Raw genomic sequence first — 23,575 nt, forward strand, 5'->3', positions numbered from 1 at the left:
TCGGTGTCGTGTACATTACTTCAGTGCCTCTGCCTTCGTTATATCAACTGCGCCCAATATGCACAGTTATTAAAAGCACACGTTTTTCTCCTATAACGTTAAGTATGATTTTTGCGGAATGCCCACTTCATCTGTGTACGCCATCTGAAAGCATGCTGTACATTATTGCAGACACGTACGTTCATGCAGACACAGACAAAGAACATATTTTTCGAAGGAGAATGATTTATTTACAATACAACAAAGTGAAAAGTGCCCAGCATAGTTTCACTGTAGGTTTTCAACACAGAATGGGGACTTATATACCAAGCTCTGACAGTAACAAATAAAAGCCACACTGCTACATGAAATACTAAAGCAGATAGGCAGTGTTAGCGCATGCAGCTTTTAAAATGTGAAAAAAGCATAACGCATTAACTTGCATGTACTTCATGCAGTTGCCACCAACAAAAGTTGGGCCTCTCAGTTCACCGTTTTCGTTCATTAAAGAATGTTTTGTTTATAACCAGAACTACGTAATATAGCAGATAACTACAACATGAGGAACAGAACACTCATATCTACTAAACTTACTCTAAGGTCATATTTTCTATAGAAACGTTATCTAATGAGGAATTTAGACAGCCAAGTGCTCGCAGCTTTAATGAAAAATAGCATGACCTATGACTAGCATGAAAAAAAGAAAGAATGAAAACGTTGCATGAAAATGTACGAGGTGTGTTCAAAAAGAAACCAAACTTTTGAAATAGCACGCAAATCGGCAGAGAGCACGCTGGGGCTACTGAACGCATGTAGCAGCGGGTTTAGACAACAAACTGACTTTTGCCGCGTTTTACTCTGACCATTGGTTGGTGAGCTACAGCCGCCGAAGTGCGCACGTGTACAAGCTGTTTGTTGGATTAGTGCCAAAGTAACAACGAATGAGGTTGAAGAACAACGTGTGTGTGTGAAATTTTGCTACAAACTTGGCAAAACTTTCACAGAGACATTTCAATTGCTTAACTAAGCATATGGGGAAAACTGTATGAGTCGCACTCAGTGCTATGAGTAGTTTAAGCATTTTGAACAAGGCAGAATGTTGATTGGTGATGATCCCAAGCCTGGACGACCTTCCACATCAACAGATGGTGACCATGTCAAGAGAGTGCGTGCTGTGCTTCGTGTAAATCGTTGTTTAACTGTTCGAGAACTAGCTGACGAAGTGGGCATCAGCATAGGATCATGGCATCCTATTGAGAATGACAAACTTGAGATCCGTCGTGTCAGTGCAAAATTAGTGCCGCGTTTGTTCAGTGTCGATCAGAAACCCCTGTGTTGAAATAAGCCAGGAACTGCATGCCACTGGCAATGATAATGAAAACTTATGTAACATCACAACAGGAAATGAGACGTGGGTTTATGGCTCTGATATTGAAACAAAAGTGTAGTCGTCGCACTGGGTGGGTGAACAGTCTTCTCGCCCAAGAAAGCACGCATTAGTCAGCAAGAAATCAAGGTAACGGTGGTGTTTTCTGACTGGAAAGACATAGTCCATCAGGCATTTGTACCACGTGGTCAGATGGTAAACAAGGCAGTCTACCAAGGAATTCTAGCACGTTTGCGGGATGCTGTTTGCAGTGGGAAGCCTGAATTGTGGGAAACCCAGACTTAATTGTTGCAACATTACAATGAGCTAGTTCACGCGTCGCTCCTTGCCTGCGGCTATCTAGCAAAACATCACACTCTCGTGCCCCATCCACCGTACTTTCCAGGTCTAGCCCAAGAAGCCTTTTTTTCGGTTTCCTGAACTTAAAATCACGTTGAAAGGACGTTGTTTCCAACCCATAAAAGCAATTTCAAGACAATGCGAAATGAGACCTACGCGCCATCCCAGAAAAAGCGTTCCAGGAGGCTTTCCAAAAATGGATGAGACGATAGGAACAATGTATTGCCAGATGAGGGGTCTACATTGGGGGGGACATGCATAAAATGTTGTACAATAAGCATAAAGATGTTAAAGCAAAAGTTTGGTTTCTTTTCGAACACACCTTGTATATATTTGAATTGAAGAACTCTTTTGGGAGCCAAGCAACATAAAAAAAATCTTTTGTATTGTGGAGCACACTCTGTATACATGCCGCAGTGATTGGATGAATGCAGAGACATCCAAAGTGAAGCTTTTTATGTTTACATTGCTAACAAAAGAAAAAAAGCATTTTTAAATATGTGTTTCATTTTAACATAATTGCTCCGTCATCACAAACACATTAGATATCATTCATATATATTCAAAGTTATTCGTCCTGATGACTCCTGGGCCTCCAGATGACCGTCGTACCTGGAAGGACAAAGAAATGCCACTTAATGTTCGACGAATCCAAAAACTGCTTCACCTTGGCCCTCTTAGGGCTATGTTTGTTCAATAGTTGTTTGAGGTCAATATAGTAGTGATGTTGCAAGAAACAGATCTCAATGTTAACCATACACTTCTGAGACTGCGAGATAACGATTCGAGGTCTTTTATTTGACTTTACTCATTTTGGTGTGGCTAAAAAAACACACTTGATTGCGCTTAACTGCACCTTGTTGGGGGAGAGAACAATTGTTCAGATTGCGTTCAACACCCTTGCATTGCCCTGCTACTTGACATGTGGGTTGTTGCTGTAGTGCACGGTATTGCATTGATGTGCACACATTCTCTTCCTTTCTATTTTAAATCTCGGCTCTCCTGTTGCCTTTCATACCATTTATACCCCTTCCCCAGCACAGTCACTTGTATTTACGCTAGTGAACCTGCCTGTCTTCCTATCTTTCTACCTCCTTTCTCCAAGAGCACCGTGTCAGCATTATAAAACTCGGTGTCCATGATTTACTACAGAAAGCTGAACATTCTATATCACACACTTCACATGTGAATAACTCATGAGAGATTGTGAAAGACATGCGAATGTGTCCGACCTTTGAATTTACAGCATTGTATTTGAAATTTCACTGGCATTATTAACACTAAAGTCCATCCCTAACTAATCTGAATATACAGAGTGTAAACAAAGTAATCAAGCCATGACAACAGGCACAAACACATAATGCTCTGGCAAGTAACTAAAGAGAGAAACATGCATTCAGTTGCATTCTTCGCGTCATGTACAAACACATTTCACAAATACTTGGCCTCTTCCAAATCAACTCAATGTGCTTGGGCTTATTATTTATTTCACAATCATATTTCCTCACACTTGCAGGTAATTATTTATTGGTCCACATTGTCAGCTGGCTCTCACGGGCACTTGTATATGTCCCTTACACTTACTGGCATTCAGTTCTACTTGCATTTACACTAGCCTAAACTCAGTGACTTCCCACTGTTCTGAAATCAGCAGAAATTAGTGAGAGGCTCTCGAATTTGTGTCTATCTCTAGTGATATTTAAGCTCGTGTAAGTGCTTCAATGCTCTCCGCATGCGAGCAATACTGTAAACACTTGTATCTTTCTAAGCGCCACACCACTTTTGAGCTGGCAAAATATGAGCTTTTTTCTTTGTGTGCTTCATTATAAGTATATACTTCCGCACTGCAATGAACAGCCATTTTTGGCCTGATTTTCGCTTACTGGTGCGGTGGTCCACTCTAACGTTCCAATGGAGAGCCCGGAGTTGTGCTTTCTTTGGTGGCATCCTTATTGGTGTTGACTCCCCACTTTAATCCTGTATAGAAGAAAATTCAGTTAAGCGAGAATAAAAAGAAAATGCAGAAATTTGATAACTCGAGAAGCGTAGGCTCATAAGAAAGGTCTTATTTAGGCCTATTTTGGGGCTAGCTTCATAATCGCAAATCAACATAACATAGCAATCACCACACAAAAGTAAAATGTCCAACTTTTATGTTCTTTTGCTTCTTTCATAGTTTTTTTAGCTATGCATGCAGCGCTTTTATCTCGCAACATTATGGAACGACGCAAGTACTGAAAATCAGATTGTTCCGTCTGCTAGAAAACTTGAAATTGCTACAATCGACGTGACAGGTCGCGTTGTTGAAATTTTTCCAGTTGCGTAGAACTTCGTCCCTTCTACAAGTGACGAGTGTACTGCTTATCTCCAAGAGATGATGTGGCAAATCCTGCGGCTAGTGCAAACTGTCACTTCGGAGCTGCTGCGTCGTCGGAGTTATGTGATTATGGTCGCGTCACGCAAGCTTCGAGCTAAATCGGCCTTTGAATTTTAGTGAACTCGACGCATTAAACAGGAAAGCCAGAAATCTACGCAAATCGACACACTACACAAAGGAAAGTGCGTAACACACCAGAATTTTTTTTTTTTTTCAAAACATAACCGTTGTTTGACAAACTGAAACTACGAAACGCAATGAATTAATCACGAAAAACCCACGAAAGGAAGAAAAAAAGCACATTTCATGGTTAGAACGCTACACGCGATTACCAGCGCCGCTATAAAGCGCACCAAGGAAAGTGCGTAACATGGCGGCCCACCGCTTCTGATCGCCGGTTTGGCCGTAATACTCGCACGAGTTGTCGAAGTTGCACTGCTTTTTCGCGATTTCCGGTAACAATGGTGGATTTTAACATCACTGACATCCCCGAGAGCGTTCACCGACGCGGCCAGATCACTTCACAACACCAACACATTCGCATAACGTTGCCGGTACAAAGATATGACGATAATTACCGCCGAAAACAATCGCCTCGTATACGCCGGAATACGCCATGCTCTCGCTCCTTCCCGGTCCGCTCGGCGCAGCCTTTCCTCCTCCTCCACCACGAAAGCAACGTGGAGGCGTCGACTTGTTTCTCTTCGTTCTCTCCTTTTGCCTTTCGCTTTACTTTCTCCCTCAAAGCATTACCCTCACTGCTCCTTACAGCTTTTGCTTTGTAACGCTCTCTCAACGCTTCGGCGCGCTTTTTGCGCGCCAAATTTGCAAGTCTGCATATACGCGTTGCGTCCGCTCGGGGCCACGTATAGCGTGCCTAGCCTGCCGCCGCAGCCATTGGCACGCATAATATTGCTTGAAAGTCTGTTTATATGCAGTACTTTACGCTGGAACGAAAATATACCGCATATGTGCCGGACAATATATGGTAAGAGTAATTATTAGCCCCTCCCCAGTCGAGGAAATGGGGGTAAGCGAAGATTGTCGTGTTTCGTCAGTGTTCCTCGGAAGGAATTGCACTGACAAGTACCACGTTGTGCTCGAACCACAACCGGTCACACGCATAGCAGCTGGCTCCGAAGTTCCGGTTGAAAAACTCGCGTTGAAACCTTGCCATCGCACAGGGGTAGTTGGCGCTATCGTGGCCGAGGCGTCTACCACCGTTGTCGCGTTTGTGGAGAGCAAGACGACGCTGACGTTTGGCCCCACCACAGCGCTCCCGCAACTCGGGGCTAGCGGCTCTTAGCTGACGTTTCTCCTGGGCTTCGGAAGCCCTCGCGCCAGTATCGGCACGTTGACGACGATCCATTTCCCGAGCACGTTCGCGGCGCCATTGCTCAAACACAGTCTGCTCCTCGGCGGAGCGTACCACGCATGGCCTTCCCTACCGTGCGCCGTAACTGAGTCGCCCGATCGTGTGCGAACCCCCTTTCCTTCCCTTTCCCTCCCCGCGGCACACCAAATGACCCGTAGTGGTTGTGCGCGTCACTTTACCCAGTACCGACGCAGCTTCCCTCGCACCTGCTCTTCCTTCCTTCCTTCCTTCCTTCCTTCCTTCCTTGGTTCATACCCACATATGTAATGCAGGCACAGCGCCACGCGTGTGTTTTTGCGTGACTACAACATCACCGAAACGTGTGAGCCATTACAAGCTTCGCTTGTAAAACGTTATCGTCGTAACATTCGCAACCACTTAGCTGCTTATCAAATAATTGAGGTACATATGAACAGCATCTACGTTGTCTCTAAAAAACATTGCTTCGTCGTGCTCCAGCATTATGCACTTTAGCTTTGTATGGAAACCGCGGCCGTTGCAATGTGCTGCACCGCATTTCACCTTGGTTATGTGGACAAGCCACCTTTGCAGCGTTGCTCTTTATTGTTATGCACGTCAACCTTGTGGCAAAGCCACCGAAGTTGCACCATGGTGCACCAGAAATCATCCGGTGGGTGTGGACAAGCTCACTTCTAAGTATTGCATGTGCTGGAGTTGGGCGTTTTTAATGCAAGTAATTCTTCCTTCATGCCAAGCACTTTGCCGAAAGGAATGTTTACGTCCAGGATAATTTCGGTCTTCTTCAATGAAAACAAAATGCCGGACAGTGAGCCCGAACTATCTCCCAGCATAAGAAACCTACACTTTAACCATTTGGCCTCTCTGCAGCACATTTCTCTCTCGCCAGTGCGTAGCGAAGGGTATGAGATAGTGGTACCTGCATTATGGTGCGTAATATCAGTCAGAGCATGTGTGATCTTCTGCAGCTTCACGCAGCACAAGATCACCACGTCATACCATCGCCAGACGAACGGACTCACCGATCGCTTGAATCGGACCTTAACAGATATGCTTCCCAAGTACGTATCGGCTGACCACCGTGATTAGGACCATGCACTGCCATACGTTACTTTCTCATACAATTCATCCCGCCACGACTGCTGGATACTCGCCCTTTTGCATTTTGTTCGAACGTGAACCAACTTTACCATTCCACACGTTTCTTCGTTCCCCTGCAACTTCGACTAGTGAATATGCACGCGACGCCATGGCCCGGGTTGATTACGCGCGGCAGATAGACCGTAGTAGACTTGATGCTTTCCAAGACAATCAGAGGCGGCCTTACGACAAGCGACATCGTGACGAACGTCTTGCTACGGGTTGCCTCGTGCTACTTTGGACCATCTCCCGACATGCGGGCCTTTCTGAAAAGTTCCTTCCTCCGTGCACGGGCCCATACCGCGTCCTTCGCCAAGTGACTGACGCCACATACGAGATTACGTCCGCGAGTCCCGCAACGTATTTTGTTCTGTTGCCCAGAGACGTCGTCCACGCTTTGATACTTAAGCATCACCCCCTCCCTCTGTTGTGGATGTTTGCTGGTTTACATGTTGGTTACTGCTTGCTATGCCTTTTAAGTACACCGTGTAAATTGTTTATTTACTCTGCCTACATGTAACAGTATGGTGACTGCAGCATAGCAGTGGTGTAGTGGCATATCGTCCACCTGTATAGAGGAGTCACTAAGTTGAAAACCTGTAACTCTCATCAATATCGCAGTAAACCCTTATCCCTCGATTTCCAGCAGCTGCAGGGCACTTAACCACTAAAGCAGTCAGCGACGCTGTATGGTTGAGGGTGCCAGGAATCACAAAATTCAGGCAGGCTGCCACTGGGAGTCTTTTGGGTCAGGTGATACTTCAAGTGCCTCCAGATTTTTCTATATTTCACAATATAAACCTTTATAAAATGAGGGAATTTTCAATAGTCGAGTTTCTACACATAAAACAAAACTATTCCTCAGTAGTAACCAGTTTGCATTTATTTTGTAACTGAGACGGGTTAAGTTTATTTTACAAAACTTACCAACTCTTACTTATCAGCTCCACGATACAAAAATTATCGTGATGGTTGTATTTATATTAAATAAAACAAATATAAAATTAATCTGGTCAGAAAGAATTCCCATATTGCCAGGGGGTAGGGCGGAAGACAATTTGTAGTTCCTTTATCTTCAGTCTGATCAAGCTGATCAAATTCAGTACAAAGGTACACATACTGCAGTTCCCTACATTCAATATGTTTTCAGACAAAAGTATTGGGTGCAGCCATATTCGTGGTAATGCAAACCCTACACTTTAACGCACAGCACATTCTCACCGAGTGTGCTGTGCGTTGCATCGGTCTTAACGCATTTTGACCCAAAACGGGAGCTAGTCTTGGAATGTGATGCTTCACCGCATGGCGTCGAAGCGGTGCTTTTTCATCGCATAGATGGCGACAACAGACCGATTGGATTTAGATCTCGGACATTGACCGTAGCCGAAAAGAAATACTCCCAGATCGAACGCGAGGCCTCAGCGCTGGTGTACGGAGTTACTCGGTTCAGGGATTACCTCCTGGGACGTGAATTCACGCTCGTCACTGATCACCGCCCCTTGCTAGGCCTTATGGGGTCAGATCGCCAGACCCCGGCTATGGCCGCTGCAAGAAAGCGAAAATGAGCTCTGTTGCTGGGAGCTTACAAGTATAAATTGATGTTTTGAACCCAGTAAACTGATGCTCAACTCTAATGCACTGCGCCGTTTGCCACAAATGTTGCAGGCGCGGGAACCAGAAGTTGAAGAATGCGGTGAAATGGTGCTCGCCATCGACGGATGGGACCATCCCGCGGTGTCACGCCAGGAGTTGAAAGCACTGACAGCAGCAGACGAGATGCTATCAAGTGTTTCTCGGTATGTTATCTGGGGTTGGCCGACACCACGGCCTGTAGGAAACGTGGCACTGTCCGAATTGGCACAAAGGGCGGCACGAATTGTCCGTGGAAGGAGCGTTACTGTTCTGGGGCCATCGGGTAGTAATCCCCAAAGATGCTCGTGAAAGGTTGTTAAAACTGTTACACGAGGCCCACCAGGCAGTTTCAACCATGAAGACAGTGGCAAGGTCTAGTTCTGGTGGCCCGGTCTTGACAAAGCCATTCAGCGTGTCGGGGATGAATGTCGCAGCTGTGTACCAGCTTTACCCATGCCATCGACACAGGAGCCTCTAAGCTGGCCCAGTACGAACGAGAAATGGTCGCGACTGCACATTGACTTCGCGGGGCCCTTTAATAACACCATGCTTCTAGTTAATGTGGACTCGCACAGCAAGTGGATGGAAGCTATACCGATGCGCCCGGCCACTGCTAAGAACACCGAGGACGCTCTTAGGACGTTGTTTAGCAGATTCAGACTACCTCATACCGTGGTCTCGGATAACGGCACGCCATTTACCGCGTCAGAGTTTGACCGTTTTATGGTACGAAACGGTATCACGCACATTCGCACGCCGCCTTATCATCCACAGAGCGATGGATTGGCAGAGCGCGCCGTCAGAACTATAAAGGATGGTTTAAAGAAAATGACTGGAGGGGATCTAGGGATTGCCCTGGCTAGAATTTTGTGCAAGTACCGGAACGCGCCACAGCCTTTGGGGTTGTCTCGATCAGAATTTGTTTTGGGGTACAAGCTGCGGACGAGACTAGACATGTGTTTTCCACCCAGGAACCAGACAGAACATCGGCGGAAAACCACCGACGACACTACCTGGAGCTTCGCCCCAGGCGACACCATCTACGCCCGCAACTACGGAGTCGGGGACAAGTGGACACCTCGTAAAGTCAAGTCTACTACGGGTGCCCGGTTGGTGATTGTTCAGACAGATGAAGGTGTGGTTCGCAGACACGCAGATCAAGTGCGCAAGTGTTCTGCCGACGCATCCGGGGCCCCATCCACCGAACCCCAGGAAGACCCGATGGCCACAGAGGCGAGGGCGCCGGATTCCCGTACCGCGTCGGACGGCTCAGAAGCCCCGCCCCAATTGCGGCGTTCCGCTCGTACGAAGAATCCGGCAGAGCGCTGCGGTTATTAAGGGGAAAGGAATGTTATCACTTACGTCAGCCGAATCAGCATGCGGCAGCTGCCCTTGCGCCGTGTGCCACCTTTTTTTTCTTTCCCACCTCCCCCTTACGCCCTTTTCTATATATTGCCGAGACGACAATAAAACGTCGCATTATGCCTGGAGACGCTGTCTGATTTCCTTCCGGATGTACTGATTTTCCCATCGGCTCGGTAACATTCTCCATTACGTGATTGATGGCATGGAAGTGATCCATTGTAGAATATCCCTTCCTGAAGCCAGCCTGCTCTCTTGGTTGGCTGAAGTCAAGTGTTGCCCTGATTCTATTGGAAATTATCTTGGTGAATATTTTATACAATACTGAAAGCAAGCTAATGTGTGTATAATTCTTCAACTCTTTAACATCTCCCTTCTTATGGATTAGTATAATGTTGGCGTTCTTCCAGCACTCTGGTACACTTAAAGTTGTGAGGTATTGCGTATAATGGGCCGCAAGCTTTTCAAGCATCATATCTCCTCCATCTTTGATAAAATCTACTGTTATTCCATCTTCCCCAGCAGCTGTACCCCTGGTAATGTCTTTAAAGGCCCTTCTAATTTCATCGCTAGTTATAGAAGAAGCCTCTGTATCCGGTTCATCAGTATGTCGAATGAAAGTGGCTTGGTTGTTTTGGGTACTCTACAGGTCAGTATAGAATTATTCCGCTGCTTTACTATGTCATCGAAATTGCTGAAGATATTACCATGCTTATCTTTCAGTGCATACATCTTGCCTTGTCCTATGCCAAGCTTCTTACTGATTTCATGCTGTGTCCATATTTTACGGCTTTCTCAATCTTTCCCAAGTTATAATTTCGAATATCCCTTACTTTCTTTTTGTTGATCAGTTTTGACAGTTCAGCGAATTCTATCTGATCTCTTGAGTTGGACACTCTCAAGTTTTGCCGTTTCTTTATTAGGTCCCTTCACAATAGTCTTACAGGATGCTTATTTTTTATGCAAAGTTTCGTATTGTTCAAATCTGACCACAGCAATATAGGATGCATAATTGTACACTTCGTACAGTACGCATACGAGAAGCGGGAAGCGGCAACGCGGCACACAGTACCAGAAACCTGTACCAAAATCATCCCCGTTTCCACAGCACGGCCACTTATGACAATTGGTCTGGGCAGGATTTGTACAACTCTATTGTGAAAATCGGTACTTCTTGCAACATTTGGTCCTTATTTTATGTCAACGCTGCAAGGCTGCAACTGTATTTAATACAAACGACGAGCGGTGGCCGTATATAGCAAGTGCAAAACTTTGCCAATCTGATCAATTGGTGTTATTTATACTCCGACTGTTGTGGCGCAATCTATTGCACAAGCAGACACTCCCAATGTCTAGCCTCTGAGATCAGGCAGCGCGTATAACTTGCTGCTCGCGCCATAAACACTCGGAGTCCATGGGCACTATAACGTAAAATGATTCCAAACTGTTTTGATTCCAATTTCTGCAATGAGCCTCCACAATTGGTAAAACCATTTCGGGCCACTCCCAACTTCGCCTGTCTGTCACACGACATCACGAAAACCACGATAGCTCCCCATCTGATATAACATGTACACACTGATTATGCATGATTAAACCGCAAAAAAGAAAAATAATCATTCCTGATTCGACGCTTTTTCACCATTAGCCCTCTGCTGTTGGTCCAATGATTTCTGGCTACGCCCACTTCGCCTGTCTGTCACGCGACCTCACAAAACCGCGAAAACACACCACGTCAAAACAACGGGTACGCGAAAAAATGCATTATGCCGAGCAAAACTGAAAATGTTTCTGAAAAACCACAGACTTCCCCGTTCCGAAAGAAATAGCAGATGGCACGCCCTCGCTACTCGCACCTACCGGTGAGCATGTATTTATTTGCGCATGATAAATCTTTTTGCGTGGCAGTAAAACGTTATGGAGCCCTTTCGGCATGCATACGGCATCGCTCTGCCAACTCTTCCTTGCTGAGGATCCGTTTTAGCGGCATTCTTATCCTTCCGTTGCACGCCGCCACGATTTTCCACCAGCCACCGCAAGCTAAGTAAGGCGAAGCGGACCAATCGGAGAATCCGGCACCACCCTCATCATGCGGTTATTTATTTTCACTGTGCTGGCTTGGCCCAATCGAAACCCTCTCCACTAGAACATGCTCCTCGCCTCTTGTCAGCCAATTAGATAATAAAACCGCTGAGGGTAGACATGTGTTATTGGTTTTGAAAGCGAACAAAGGGGACCTCCTATAAACGAGGAGAGTGTTTGATTGGGTTGTTCGGACAACACTGCGGGGAACCACTCGATGCTTGCGTCGGTGGTTACGCAAATTTGACGTCCGGAGTTTGGAATCAAAACAGTTTGGAATCATTTTACGTTATAGCGTTCCATATCTAGATAACACAAACGCTCTTGTTAAGCTTAATTGCTAGAAAGCTAGACCCAAATGTAAAGCAAACATCTCATTCAGCAAGCGAAGAATAAAAATTTAAAGCAAATAGAAGCATTTTTTCGGAACGATAGTACAACACAGTGCATCACGGCAACTTCATAGATCCGAAATGACGACTGTCACCTCTAAGGCGCCGCCATGTATCCCACGCTAAATAGTCGTGTTATTATTGCAGCATAAGATCAGAATAACCCGACTCTTCCTCGAAGACTCCACTGCGCTGACGCGTAGCCGACACGGCCGTCGGTGGACCGTCGGCGTGGGCGCAGTGTGAGAGGCGCCCCTACGCTGTGAAGATATCGGTCGCGGCAAGTCGGCCGACCGAAATCAGCTTCGTGTCGGCCTATTGTGACCGGCTCTTATAGAAAGGCCTGTTGGGGAAATGTCGCGTTTTATTGCGATAGCAATTATATGGACACTTCAACCGGATTTCTGCCGTCGTCATCGCCGTCGCCGTGAGGTTCCCTATAGATAAAATCTTCGCCGCGCGCCATATGCCCGAGTGGAAGCGTGCGGGGACGCACGCCATCACAGAGAGCGAACGCACTCAATCTCCCACGCGCAAGCAAGGAAGCGGGAAGCCAGCGCCGGCAGGGAGCGGAGGGGCGGGGGGGGGACGCACTTCTACTCTGCCAACAACCGCGCTCGTCGCTCGCTCGCACCGTCGCTTATCTCCACACGGCTCTGACCTTTATGCGCCCTGCATTCGCCGCTCAGTTTCCGTTGAAGCGATAGACCGCACGTACCTTCGCCCGTTGCTGCGGCGTATGCGCTTGCTGCCAGCGTTTTCACAGTCGTTGTCTGCAGTCATTCAGTGTGATCTATTCATGGTTGTTTGTGCGCGCTCACACCACGCTTGCTCAATCAGTTAGTAATAGTCGGGCCACATTTTTCAACGCACGCTACACATGCAATGCAGCCCGGGTCGGCAGTGCAGCGCTACAGGTGTGTCCCTTTGCACGCGCTGCCCACGGGAAGCGCTTCTCATCAACACCACCGTTTCAGACGCGCCTTCTCGTGGTCATGGAGTCTCTCTTCATGTCGGTCTACTTACGCCGCAGCACACCTGCTTACTTAATCAGCTCATGTTTACTACAATTCATATTGCTACCAAAGCCGCTCACCTTACTTCGTATGACATTGCTGTGTTGCTATCGCCTTCATTGCTTCGCCCTTAGGGCGAAACTGTGACATTTTTTTGTTCTCGCTGATCTTGGGGGCGTCCGGATATTAAAAGAGATGAGATTGGGCGACGCATGGCTACACGGCAAGCAGGTTTTAATCACTCTCAAACTCAAACTGAAACTCAAGCACACTCAAACACACTGCAGGAAGATTACTAACAAATGTACAACAGAATATTCGCTGAACATGTCCTTAATTTCGCCTACGTTAGTTCTGGGCGTTTCCCACACGAAAGTTAGGCAACCCTAGCCTGTATCTATTTCGCCACTTACGTGGAATGTCCTCACGTTTCTTGACGCTGACTCAAGGGGCTGTCGTGGTCCAAGTAGCGTCGCGTCTCTTTCGGAGTCCTTGCTCCCGGCAATCTTGACGATGTCGTCGCCTTCGTGGGCGCCTGTAACCCGGTCGCTTATGCTGGTGTGGCAGAGAGGCCTGCCGGACTAGGCCTAACGACGTTCTCGGCCGTTGCTTCCGTCCAGCTCCTTTCTCCAATGCCGACGTGGCGTTCCGGGGATCATCGAACGCACTGGTCTGCCAATGAAGGGGGATCCTCTCTGGAGTGCCCGGCCCACCATGTGCTGCTGCGGCTGGTCCAAGTAGCCTCGCTCGAACGTCTCCGAGGTCGACGGCTGCACCTCGGACGGCCCGCGTCACGGACTCGGCCGAACCGCCAAGTCTACCGTCGCGAGAGCGTAGCTGACGATGCGACCTTCCTGGCCCAGAGCCACGTCGATAATGCCAGCTCAGCCTTGCTTCTGTCTCGACCGCACCTCGGGTCATGCGCCTCGCGCGCTCGTGCCGTTTGGAACACTCGGTTCACTTTGTCGTCTGCTTTTCTCGCCGCAGACGGCCTCTTACATGTTACGGGGAATGAGCAGATCGATAGAGTGTTATAGCTGAGTGGGTTTACAAGCCAGCCGAACGAGCGGGCGAGCGGAGACGGAAGCGAAGCGCCGCACGAAAGGAGCTTTAGCTCAGCTACTGCTCGATCGGTTGAACTGAGCGCTTTGCTGCGCCACCTGTCAAATAAGGTTGGAGTTAGTGTCCGCTTGCGGCCAAGCGCTCGTTTCAGGATCTCGATCGCGGTCATCCACTAGAAATCGTCGCCAAATGACCTCGCTGCTGAAACCTCTTGCAGGATAAAGAGGTCGTCTTCAGTGGTGAAACACATCCGAGGGTTTTCCGCCTGCAGGCGAGCCAGTACAGCTCTGAAGACGACGCCGACGACATGCCACTGCTGTTCGTGCTGATGGTCGCCATGTTTCTTTGTTGCGCGCTCTACGCTGAGGAGAGGAAACCAGCAGAGCGAGGTAGTGTATGTCGGTATGTAGGTAGTGTAGTCCATGCGCGGTCGTGTATCCGCTCTCCCGCTGGCCCGTAAACCCGCAGAGACAGGTCCCGAATACGCTTCGCGCATAGCGGGGCATTTCGGCCGTTGGATGGAGATAGTGAATGTTGAGAAGACGTACGACGCTCTTCGCGACATGATCATTTCAGAGCAGTTCATGACGGGATGCTTGCCTGCACTGTGGGTATTTTTGAAGGAGAGAAGCTGCAAGAAACTGAGCATGCTGGCACAAAACGTTGATTGCTTCTTAGAGGCTCAGGATCTTTCCAATTTCTCCAAGGACAAGTTATATAAGGACAATGCAGCGGAGATCAGTCGTAAGACAGAGTTCGCGAAGAGGCTGCCTAGAGGCCACACTCAGTGCGCCCTATGCAACACGACAGGTCATCCAGCTTTCAACTGTTGGTCTCGGGCGAGAAATAAGCAATCAGCAACTGGCTGATCAAGTGGCAAGATTGGTTCTTCTGGTGAAACAGGAAACGTGTAAGATAAGCGACAAGCCTCATGCATGTTGACGACCGAAGAAGCGACAGAGACCGGGATACCAGAAGAGGGATACGTCATGCTTCAAAGCGGGGAAACCATCCCAGTCGTGAATACGACGTCGAAGCGTACTTCGACCGTGTCTAAAGTGGGAACTTTGCCAGTGGTGAACGGATTTTTCAAGGGAAAGGCTGTAACAGTACTTCGTCATACCGGCTGCAACACTGTAGTTGTACCAGAAAGCGTGGTTTCAAAAGCAAAATTCACAGGAACTACAAGTCCAGTTTCCGTGTTGGACCGGACCGTACATTGATTGCCGCAGGCAATCGTCTTCATAGACACCTCGTTCTTCATGCGCATCGTGGGGGCTAAATGCACGCGAAACCCCCTTTATGGTGTGGTGTTCGAGAATGTTAAAAGTGCCCATCCTGCAGAGCAGGGAGTCATACTGGAGTCTCAACCGCATCTTAAAGCTAGCCATGTCGATAACACTGTGGGAGGCACGAACGAGCCTGCCACTCTGCCGATATCCACCATGACTGCGGACGCTCAGCGTTGTTCGCGAAATATTGGCGAGTATCTGCGAGTGTGCACAGATGACTCAAAGGAACTCCCGAAGGTAAGAGCTGCAATGGCAGAGGGAATACGCTCCGCCTCCAGCCTACCGGTACTAAAAGCCGCCGTTACAACTATAGATAAGGTGACTCTCGAGGAATTCCAAAGGAATGACGCGTTGCTACGGCGTTGTTACGAAAGAGTGTGCAACACTATAGTTGTAAATATTCGCAAGACCTTTTACTTAATATTTGATGATCAACAACACGAGAACAAGGTGAGAGCAGGAGCCAACGTTTCAACAAGTGGACTTGTCTTCTTCAAGGCGACATATGCTCTCATCGGCACAGGAGGTAGAGTTATTCTAAAGAGGAGAGAAGGTAAGATGGGTGGGTGAGGTAACGAGCGAGAGTGCGTTAGCGGCGAGGGTCTAGAACTGAAAAGAAAGATAATGCGGTACAGATAGTCGGTCGAGGAATTCGAGGCAGCGCCGTGTGTTCGCCAGTTGACGTGTCATTGTAGGTTCTTTTCGCGGAAGGGGCCTGGACAACGGGGAGGGGGGGGGCGGTATCTGATCCGCTGGAGGTCAGCGAACTATAGTGTCTGACAGAGAGAATAAAGGTAGCAGCAGAAAAATGGTGCTTGTGGGGAAAAAACGGTGGGGAGGCCAAATATAAATAAAATAACGAAAGGTATGAGTGAAAGCTAACGGAGGTTGGAATATTATTGACAATCGAATAATGAAAAACAAAAACTAAGCAACTCAGTGAAAAATAACTAAGTGCTGTTGCCTATGCTATGAAGTTTAGCATAGCGAATAGATTCTAAAACTCCCTTTGAAACGTTCATGTATGTTGGTTGCAATGTCTTGAACTTATGAATGAGGTTCGATTCTCTATATTTTCTGTCTCACGCAGAACGAAAATTTCGCTGCAGTATGTAAAGTTTCAGTTTATCAAAATTTTGACCTGGTTGGTTGAAAGGCTCGGCGAAATGCTCAGTTGAAATGTTTTCTTTGCGTTATTCGATTGTCAATAATATTTCCACCTCCCTTAGCTTTCACCCATTCCTTTCGTTCTTTTATTTATATATTTGCCCCCCCCCCCGTCTTTTTTCCCACGAGCACCATTTTTGTGCCGCTACTTTTATTTTAACTGTCAGACACGATAGTTCACTGACCTCCACTGTAGCAGGTACCCCCCCCCCCTTCCTCCCCGTCGTCCAGGCCCCTTCCACGAAATAAGGAACCTACAATGACATGTCAGCCGGCTAACACACGGCGCTGCCTCAAATTCCTCCACCGACTATCAATAGCGCATTATCTTTCTTTTGTATTCTACACCCTCGCCGCTAACACACTATCACTCGTTCTCTCACCCAGCCGCCTTACTATCTCTCCCTTTTAGAAGAACCCTACCTATATAAAAACTGTGCCGAGGAGAGCATATGTCGCCATGAAAAAGACAAGTCCACGTGTCGAAACGTTAGCTCCTGCTCTCAATTTTTTCTGGTGTTGTTCATCGTCTTGAATTTTCATCTGCTATATTCTCCGTGTTGTCCCTTCATATCTGATGGTATCTTATACCGGTGACACAAACTGCTATCTGAAAAGGAATTGGAACAGCTGGTCGTACCTAGACAGCTGAGGCACGAGGGAGTCCTCGTAGGGCACCAAGGGATATCTCGGATGACTGACCACATCCTTGCTGAATTTTACTCGCCAGAAGTGCAGTCTGAAACCAAGCGGTATGCGAAATCCTGCCACTTTTGTCAACGCACTGTTCCTCAACATGTATTCGGCCGTGTCCCACTTGGCACAATACAACTCATCAAAACCCCCTTTTCCCGTGTGGGCATCGACATCGTCGGATCCTTGTCTTGCCGATCCTTGCCGTCGGGCAACAGATACATTCTTACCGTGGGTGATTTTGAGACAAGGTACCCGGACGCTATCACACTGCCCTCTATCCAGAGGACACTGAAGGCAGAAGTCTTAATGGAAATGTTTTCCCGAGTGGCTTTTTAGACGGGAAATTATGAGTGATCGCGGTAGAAGTTTTATGTCATCGGTCACGAAAGAGCTCAGCCGATTACTGTCGGTTAAACAATTACCGGCAACACGATATCATCCAATAGCAAATGGGCTAGTTGAGCGTTTCAATTATACTTTCAAGCGCATGCTCTGCTGCTGTACCAAGAATTCCCAAAGAATTCGGATTGCTACCTAGGGCCCCTTTTGTTGGCATACCGAGAAATGCCACAAAGGAGTAGAGGGTACTCGCCTTTCGAGCAAATATAAGGCCAACATGTCCGCCGCCCAATGACCATTCTGCAGGACTTATAGACACACCCAAGTTTGGATGGCGTGACAAAGTCAGCATACGAATACATCGCAGAATTGAAAGAACGACTGCAACAAACCTGTGACATTGCATCTCAAGAACTTTATAATTAAATAATTATGGGGTTTCACGTGCCGAAACCGCGATCTGATTATGCGGCATGCCGTAGTGGAAAATTTGGAAAACCTGCGGTTCTTTAACGTTCAACTAAATCTAAATACACCGGTGTTTCCGCATTTCGCCCCCATCGAAATGCAGCCGCCGTGACCGGGATTCAATCGCGCGACCTCGTGCTTAGCAACCCAACACCATAGCCACTAAGCAACCACGGCGGGTCAAGACCTTAGCCAAAAAAGCTATTATGATCGCAAAGCGAAGAAACGAGAATTAGCCGTTGGTGACACAGTGCTCGTGCTTTTGCCCACGAACTCTAACAAACTCATGTTAACGTGGAAGCGCCCTTTATATGTGGTCGACATGAATAGTCGTTTAGGCTATTCTGTTGATCTTGGCACTGAACCACTGTCTTCCCCATCAATATGCTCAAAAGTATAGCAAAGGAAAGACAGCGATCCTTCACCGATGACAGCTACCGCTGTCACGACAGTCAACAAACTCGACACTGAAGACGCGGAGACTTCGCGGCGTGATCCGCTCCTGCAAACGCATATGTGGAGAGATCTGACCATATGTTCTAGGCTAACTGGGGCCCAACGAAAACAAATCGAGGACCTTCTTTCGACCTATCAAGACATCTTTTCTGACCTACCAGGGAAGACAGGTGTTTCAGAGTGCCGGCTCAAACTAACGACTGACACGCCCATTCATGTCCGGCAATACCCGATGCAATTTGCAGTGAAGGAAGCAGTTGGCGACGAGGCCAAAGAAATGTTGCGCCTTCGCATCATAGAAAAATTGACATGTGCTTATCAACCCCCGATAGCGATTGTTAAAAAGGACGGCACGATGCGCCTATGTATTGACTTCGTCAACCTAATAGTGTTACAGTTCCAGACTCAGAACTAATACCATGTCCGCACTTGATATTTGCATAACTCACTGGACGGCAATACTTTTCGAAGTTCGACTTCACGAAAGGGTACTGGCAAGTACCCATGGCTTGCGCGTCCAAGAAGTTTATAGCATTGTCATGTGACTCCGGCTTGTATCAGTTCCGATTCATGCCGTTCGGCATACAAAGTGCGCCTGCTGCATTCAATCGACTTATGAGGGAGGTGGTTGGTGATTGTGATGATTAAGGACGTTCGTCACTTGTTCGTGTGTCTTAAGACGAGAAAAACGCGCAAGAAACGCTAGTAGGCAAAAAAAATGTTTTTCTTTAAAACACACGATAGGCAAGGAAAGGAAATGAAAAGAAAGCAAAACAATGTCACAGAGGAGTTTTACGCGCACACGACGCTCAGTCCTACACCACCGTTCGGCGCGTCAAGAGTTCCGAAAAACCATCTCACGGTTTCGGTCGTGACGATCGACTCACTCGTCGTTGCCGCGGTACGGTCGCCGAGGAAGAGGTGGCACGGTTGCTGCTGCTGGCACCATCGCCGGCACACGGCTGCGCTACCGTGTGTGGAGCCTGGCTATGTTGAGGACAACACTGCGTTGTCCGGCCGCAACTCACGAGGACCGCGACCCAGGGTCGGCCCACGCGGACAGCACCTCGGTAGGCCTCGGCAAAGAACCGCCCTCAGCAACTGCGCCCTGGCAGGAGCCGCTCAGCAGGCCTCGTCCTTGGTCCCGGAACAGGCCTCCGCATCTGGCCCGGGTAGGCACGCCTTGGTTACTCGGCCGCAGCAGGAACCACGGCCCGAGCTCTTCTTCCCGAGCGTCGCACCCGATCTGCTGCCACCGTGGCTTCGCCGCTCGCGCTCCTCCGCACGTTCGCCATGTAGCGCTTCTTTTTCTTCGTTTTTGTTCTTTTTTCTTCCAGATCCCGTGCCACCTGCCCTCAGCTCGTCTTCTTCACTTCGGTATGCACTTCTACTGAGCCCACATGTCTCGGAGTACACGTAAAAATTATATTAAAAAATATTGTGTCTTTTCCCCACAATATCCCCCCGTTCAAGAAAGTTGCTTAAAAAACAACTTTTAGAAGAAAAAATACACAAATGAGTTAATTTTAAACGATGAACCGAAAAGGATGAGAACTCCAGAAGTGAAACGCGGCTGAGGTAGTCGGAACCTATGTTTTCGGCGCCCTTAATGTATTCAACCACGAAGTCGTATTCGGTTAGCAAGAGACTCCAGCGGAGCACTCGGCTATTCATATGTTTGGCAGGGTTTATGTAAGCGAGAGGCTGGTGGTCCGTTTGCAGCAGGAAACGTTTGCGGAAGAGGTACACATGAAACTTTTGAATAGCCCACACAAGTGCCAGGGCTTCTCTCTCGATAGTTGAGTAGCGCGTTTCCCCTACGAGGGGTTTACGGCTGGCATAGGCTACTGGATGTAGCACCCCGTCGTGATGCTGCAATACGACGGCACCAATACTGGACGAAGATGCGTCCGTGCGTAATATGAAGGCCTCTTGTAAGTCCGGTGATCTTGAAACAGGACTAGACGATAGTAGGCGTTGCAACGTTTCCAAAGCTTGTTGCTGACATTCTTCCCACGTCACCCTGTTGTGACCTCGCTTCTTGGTTGTTTTTCGTTTGTGTAGGCCAACAAAAGGTATTTCTTTCTCTTGTGCGGTGTCCGTTTGAACAACTGCGGCGTGTTGCAGGACGTCAGCCGTGGACTCCCTTTCCTCGTATTTCTTTAGGAGGTTGATATGAAATAGGCTCATTCGACCTCCAAAGTCTACCAAATAGTCATATTCATTACGTTTTTCGACGACTGTGAAAGGCCCCTTCCATGTCAGAATCAGCTTGTTCCTATCTGATGCTAGGAGCAGCAATACCTTGTCACCTGGTGATAGCTGTCGAACTCTCGTTTTTTATCGTAATACTTCGTTTGTATGACTTTGGCCTTCTGTAGTTATTCATGGGCTACTTTGCAGGTGTTTTGCAGGCGCTCCTGGAGCTCTACAACGTATCCATAAGTTGTCTTCGTTTCCGCATCGACGTTATCGCCTGTCCACAGTTCCTTCAGAATGGGCATCGATCCCCGGACGAATCGACCGTAAAGTAGGTCGAATGGCGAGAATCCAAGGATTCCTTGGGGAACTTCACGGTATGCGAAAAGCAAGGGAGCCAGGTATCTGTCCCATTGTTTAGGGCATTCTTGGCACATGCGGCGGACCATTTGTTTGAGAGTTCCATTGAACCTTTCCACCAGTTCGTTTGCCACGGGATGATAGGGAGTTGTAGGAAGTTGATGAAATGAAAGTAGTCACCCGAGTTCTTGCATAAGGTTGGATGTGAACGACTTTCCACGGTCGCTCACTATTTCTCGTGGGACTCCAACCCGGGAAAACATTTCTAACAGTGCTTCTGCTACCCGCTCGGTCTCAATGCTCGGAAGTGCTACCGCGTCCGGATAACGCGTAGCAAAGTCCACCATCGTTAGCACGTATCTGTTTCCCTTCGCTGAAGTTGGGGACAGGGGGCCAATAATGTCGACCGCGACCCGTTGAAATCGTGTGTCAATGATGGGCATATTCCCCAAAGCGATTCGACCAACGAGGTGTTTTGGTACTGCCCTGTGACATATATGTCACACGACTTTACAAAACGTGTGACATCCGCCTGTACACCAGGCCAATAAAATTCTTCAAGGACACGGTCTGTAGTCCTTCTTTGCCCCTGATGACCCGACAGAAGACCTTCATGGGCCATTTTCATCACTGTGTTCCGGAGATCCTTGGGGACCACAAGTTGCTCCAAGTCTCGCCGTTCTACAGTGTGGTATCGCCGGAAGAGAACCTCACGTATCAGCACAAACTCTGTAACTGCTGATTTCTTTGATGTGGTTTTCGTCCCCAACGCTGCGAAACAATTTTCTAACGTGGGATCGGTGCTCTGTAATTTCCGCAGCTCTTTCGGGCTGATGTCCAATGGGTTAATCCATGGAACTGACAGTTCTCTTTGTTGCTTGTCTTCCTTTCCTACACCTGCTGACACATTCTCTTTCCGTCCTCTTTTCGGTGAAAGTATGCATTCACTTTTGTCCTGGTGGGTAACCTGATCCGTGCGGACCGAGGTGGCTGTGCCGGCTTCGAGATATGGGGTGTATCTGAATTTACTCCGGTAACATTGCCTAGCACAACTTCATATCAAGGGTTCTCCATGGAAACAGCAAGAACATGTCCCTTGAAAAACGGAGAATCAATACACACTTCTGCTTCTAGTAAACTCTTCGTAGACTGATCCAATAAGCGGATAGTGCGGATGCTACCAGTTAGTTTGGAGTCGGGAACCAACGACCGTTTCACCACAACTGTATTGCATCCGGTATCCCGTAATATGGTAACTAATTTTCCTTCCAGGTAGCCCTTTGCTGTCGGCATTTGCTTCGATCCTCCATCACAAGTCGCATTGCTTTGTGTACAGTCGCAAATGTCATGACTCTGGGTTACCCTTTTCTTATCATGTCCCGGTTCCACTAACTCTTCATGCTGCGCTTTCTCGGATCCTAAAAGAGAGCATGATGTTTCCCCTCGTTTTCCAGAGTCGGGCAACTATCGGATCTGTGTCCTGTCTTCTTGCACGTCCAGCACTGTGGCGACTTCGGTGCTCGGGATTTGGTCCATCAATCCGCAGCTCTGTGGCCCTGCCTGTTGCACAGAAAGCCAAGCAGTTTTCCTTTGCTTTCGTTTGTAGTGCCCACTTTACTAGTGACCATAGACTTCCCTTTTTCTTCTTTACCCTTAGCGAGATTCACCATTCCCTGGGCTTCCAAGTACTGGTCTGCCGTCGTTGCCAGCATGTCCAGATTACGACATCCTCTTTCCTTCAGAAAGATAGCCAACTTCTCGTCGCACCGTCTTATAAACTGTTCGGACACCATCTTGTCTCGTAGAGCTTCATAAGTCTTCGACGTCTTGGCTAGCTCTTGCCAATGGTCGAAGTATCCCAAGAGGCGCCCTGAGAACTGCCGTCCTGTCTCAGCATTTTCGGGCCGGGCATCCCGAAACTTCACGCGGTATCCCTCTTCTGTGCAACGTAACCGCTGTAATAGAGTCTGCTTCAACTTTGCGTAGTCCGTAGAATCTTCAGCAGACATGCGTCCTACCACCGTTAATGCTTCTCCCGTGAGACACAAACTCAGCGTCAAGGCCCACTTGTCTGTTGGCCAACCTTGGCTTGTGGCCACCCTCTCAAATCTCTGTATGTAGGCATCCAATTCATCTCTACCCTCATTATAGGGCGGAATCATCTTGTGCGGGCTACGAAAACTCCGACCACCACCTGTGCCGTCGCCTACCGAACTCATATTCGGACGCTGCGCCTCTGCAGCTCGACGTCGCTCCTCAAGGAGCGCTCGTTCAGCCTCCATGCGAGCTAGCTCCTGCTCATGATCTGCATGTGCTGTTATGCGCGCCTCTTCTCGTTCTTTCGCTCTTTGGTCCCTGATTTCCTTCTGCTCACCGCTCACCCATGCCACTAACGCCTCTCCACTAAGCCCCATCTCCTTTCCTAGCTCCACTAGCGTTCTCTTCTCGTCCATTCTCGTCTACTGCACACAAACAA

Source organism: Dermacentor silvarum, chromosome 9 (assembly GCF_013339745.2).
Source record: "Dermacentor silvarum isolate Dsil-2018 chromosome 9, BIME_Dsil_1.4, whole genome shotgun sequence".
Classification (NCBI taxonomy): Eukaryota; Metazoa; Arthropoda; class Arachnida; order Ixodida; family Ixodidae; genus Dermacentor; species Dermacentor silvarum.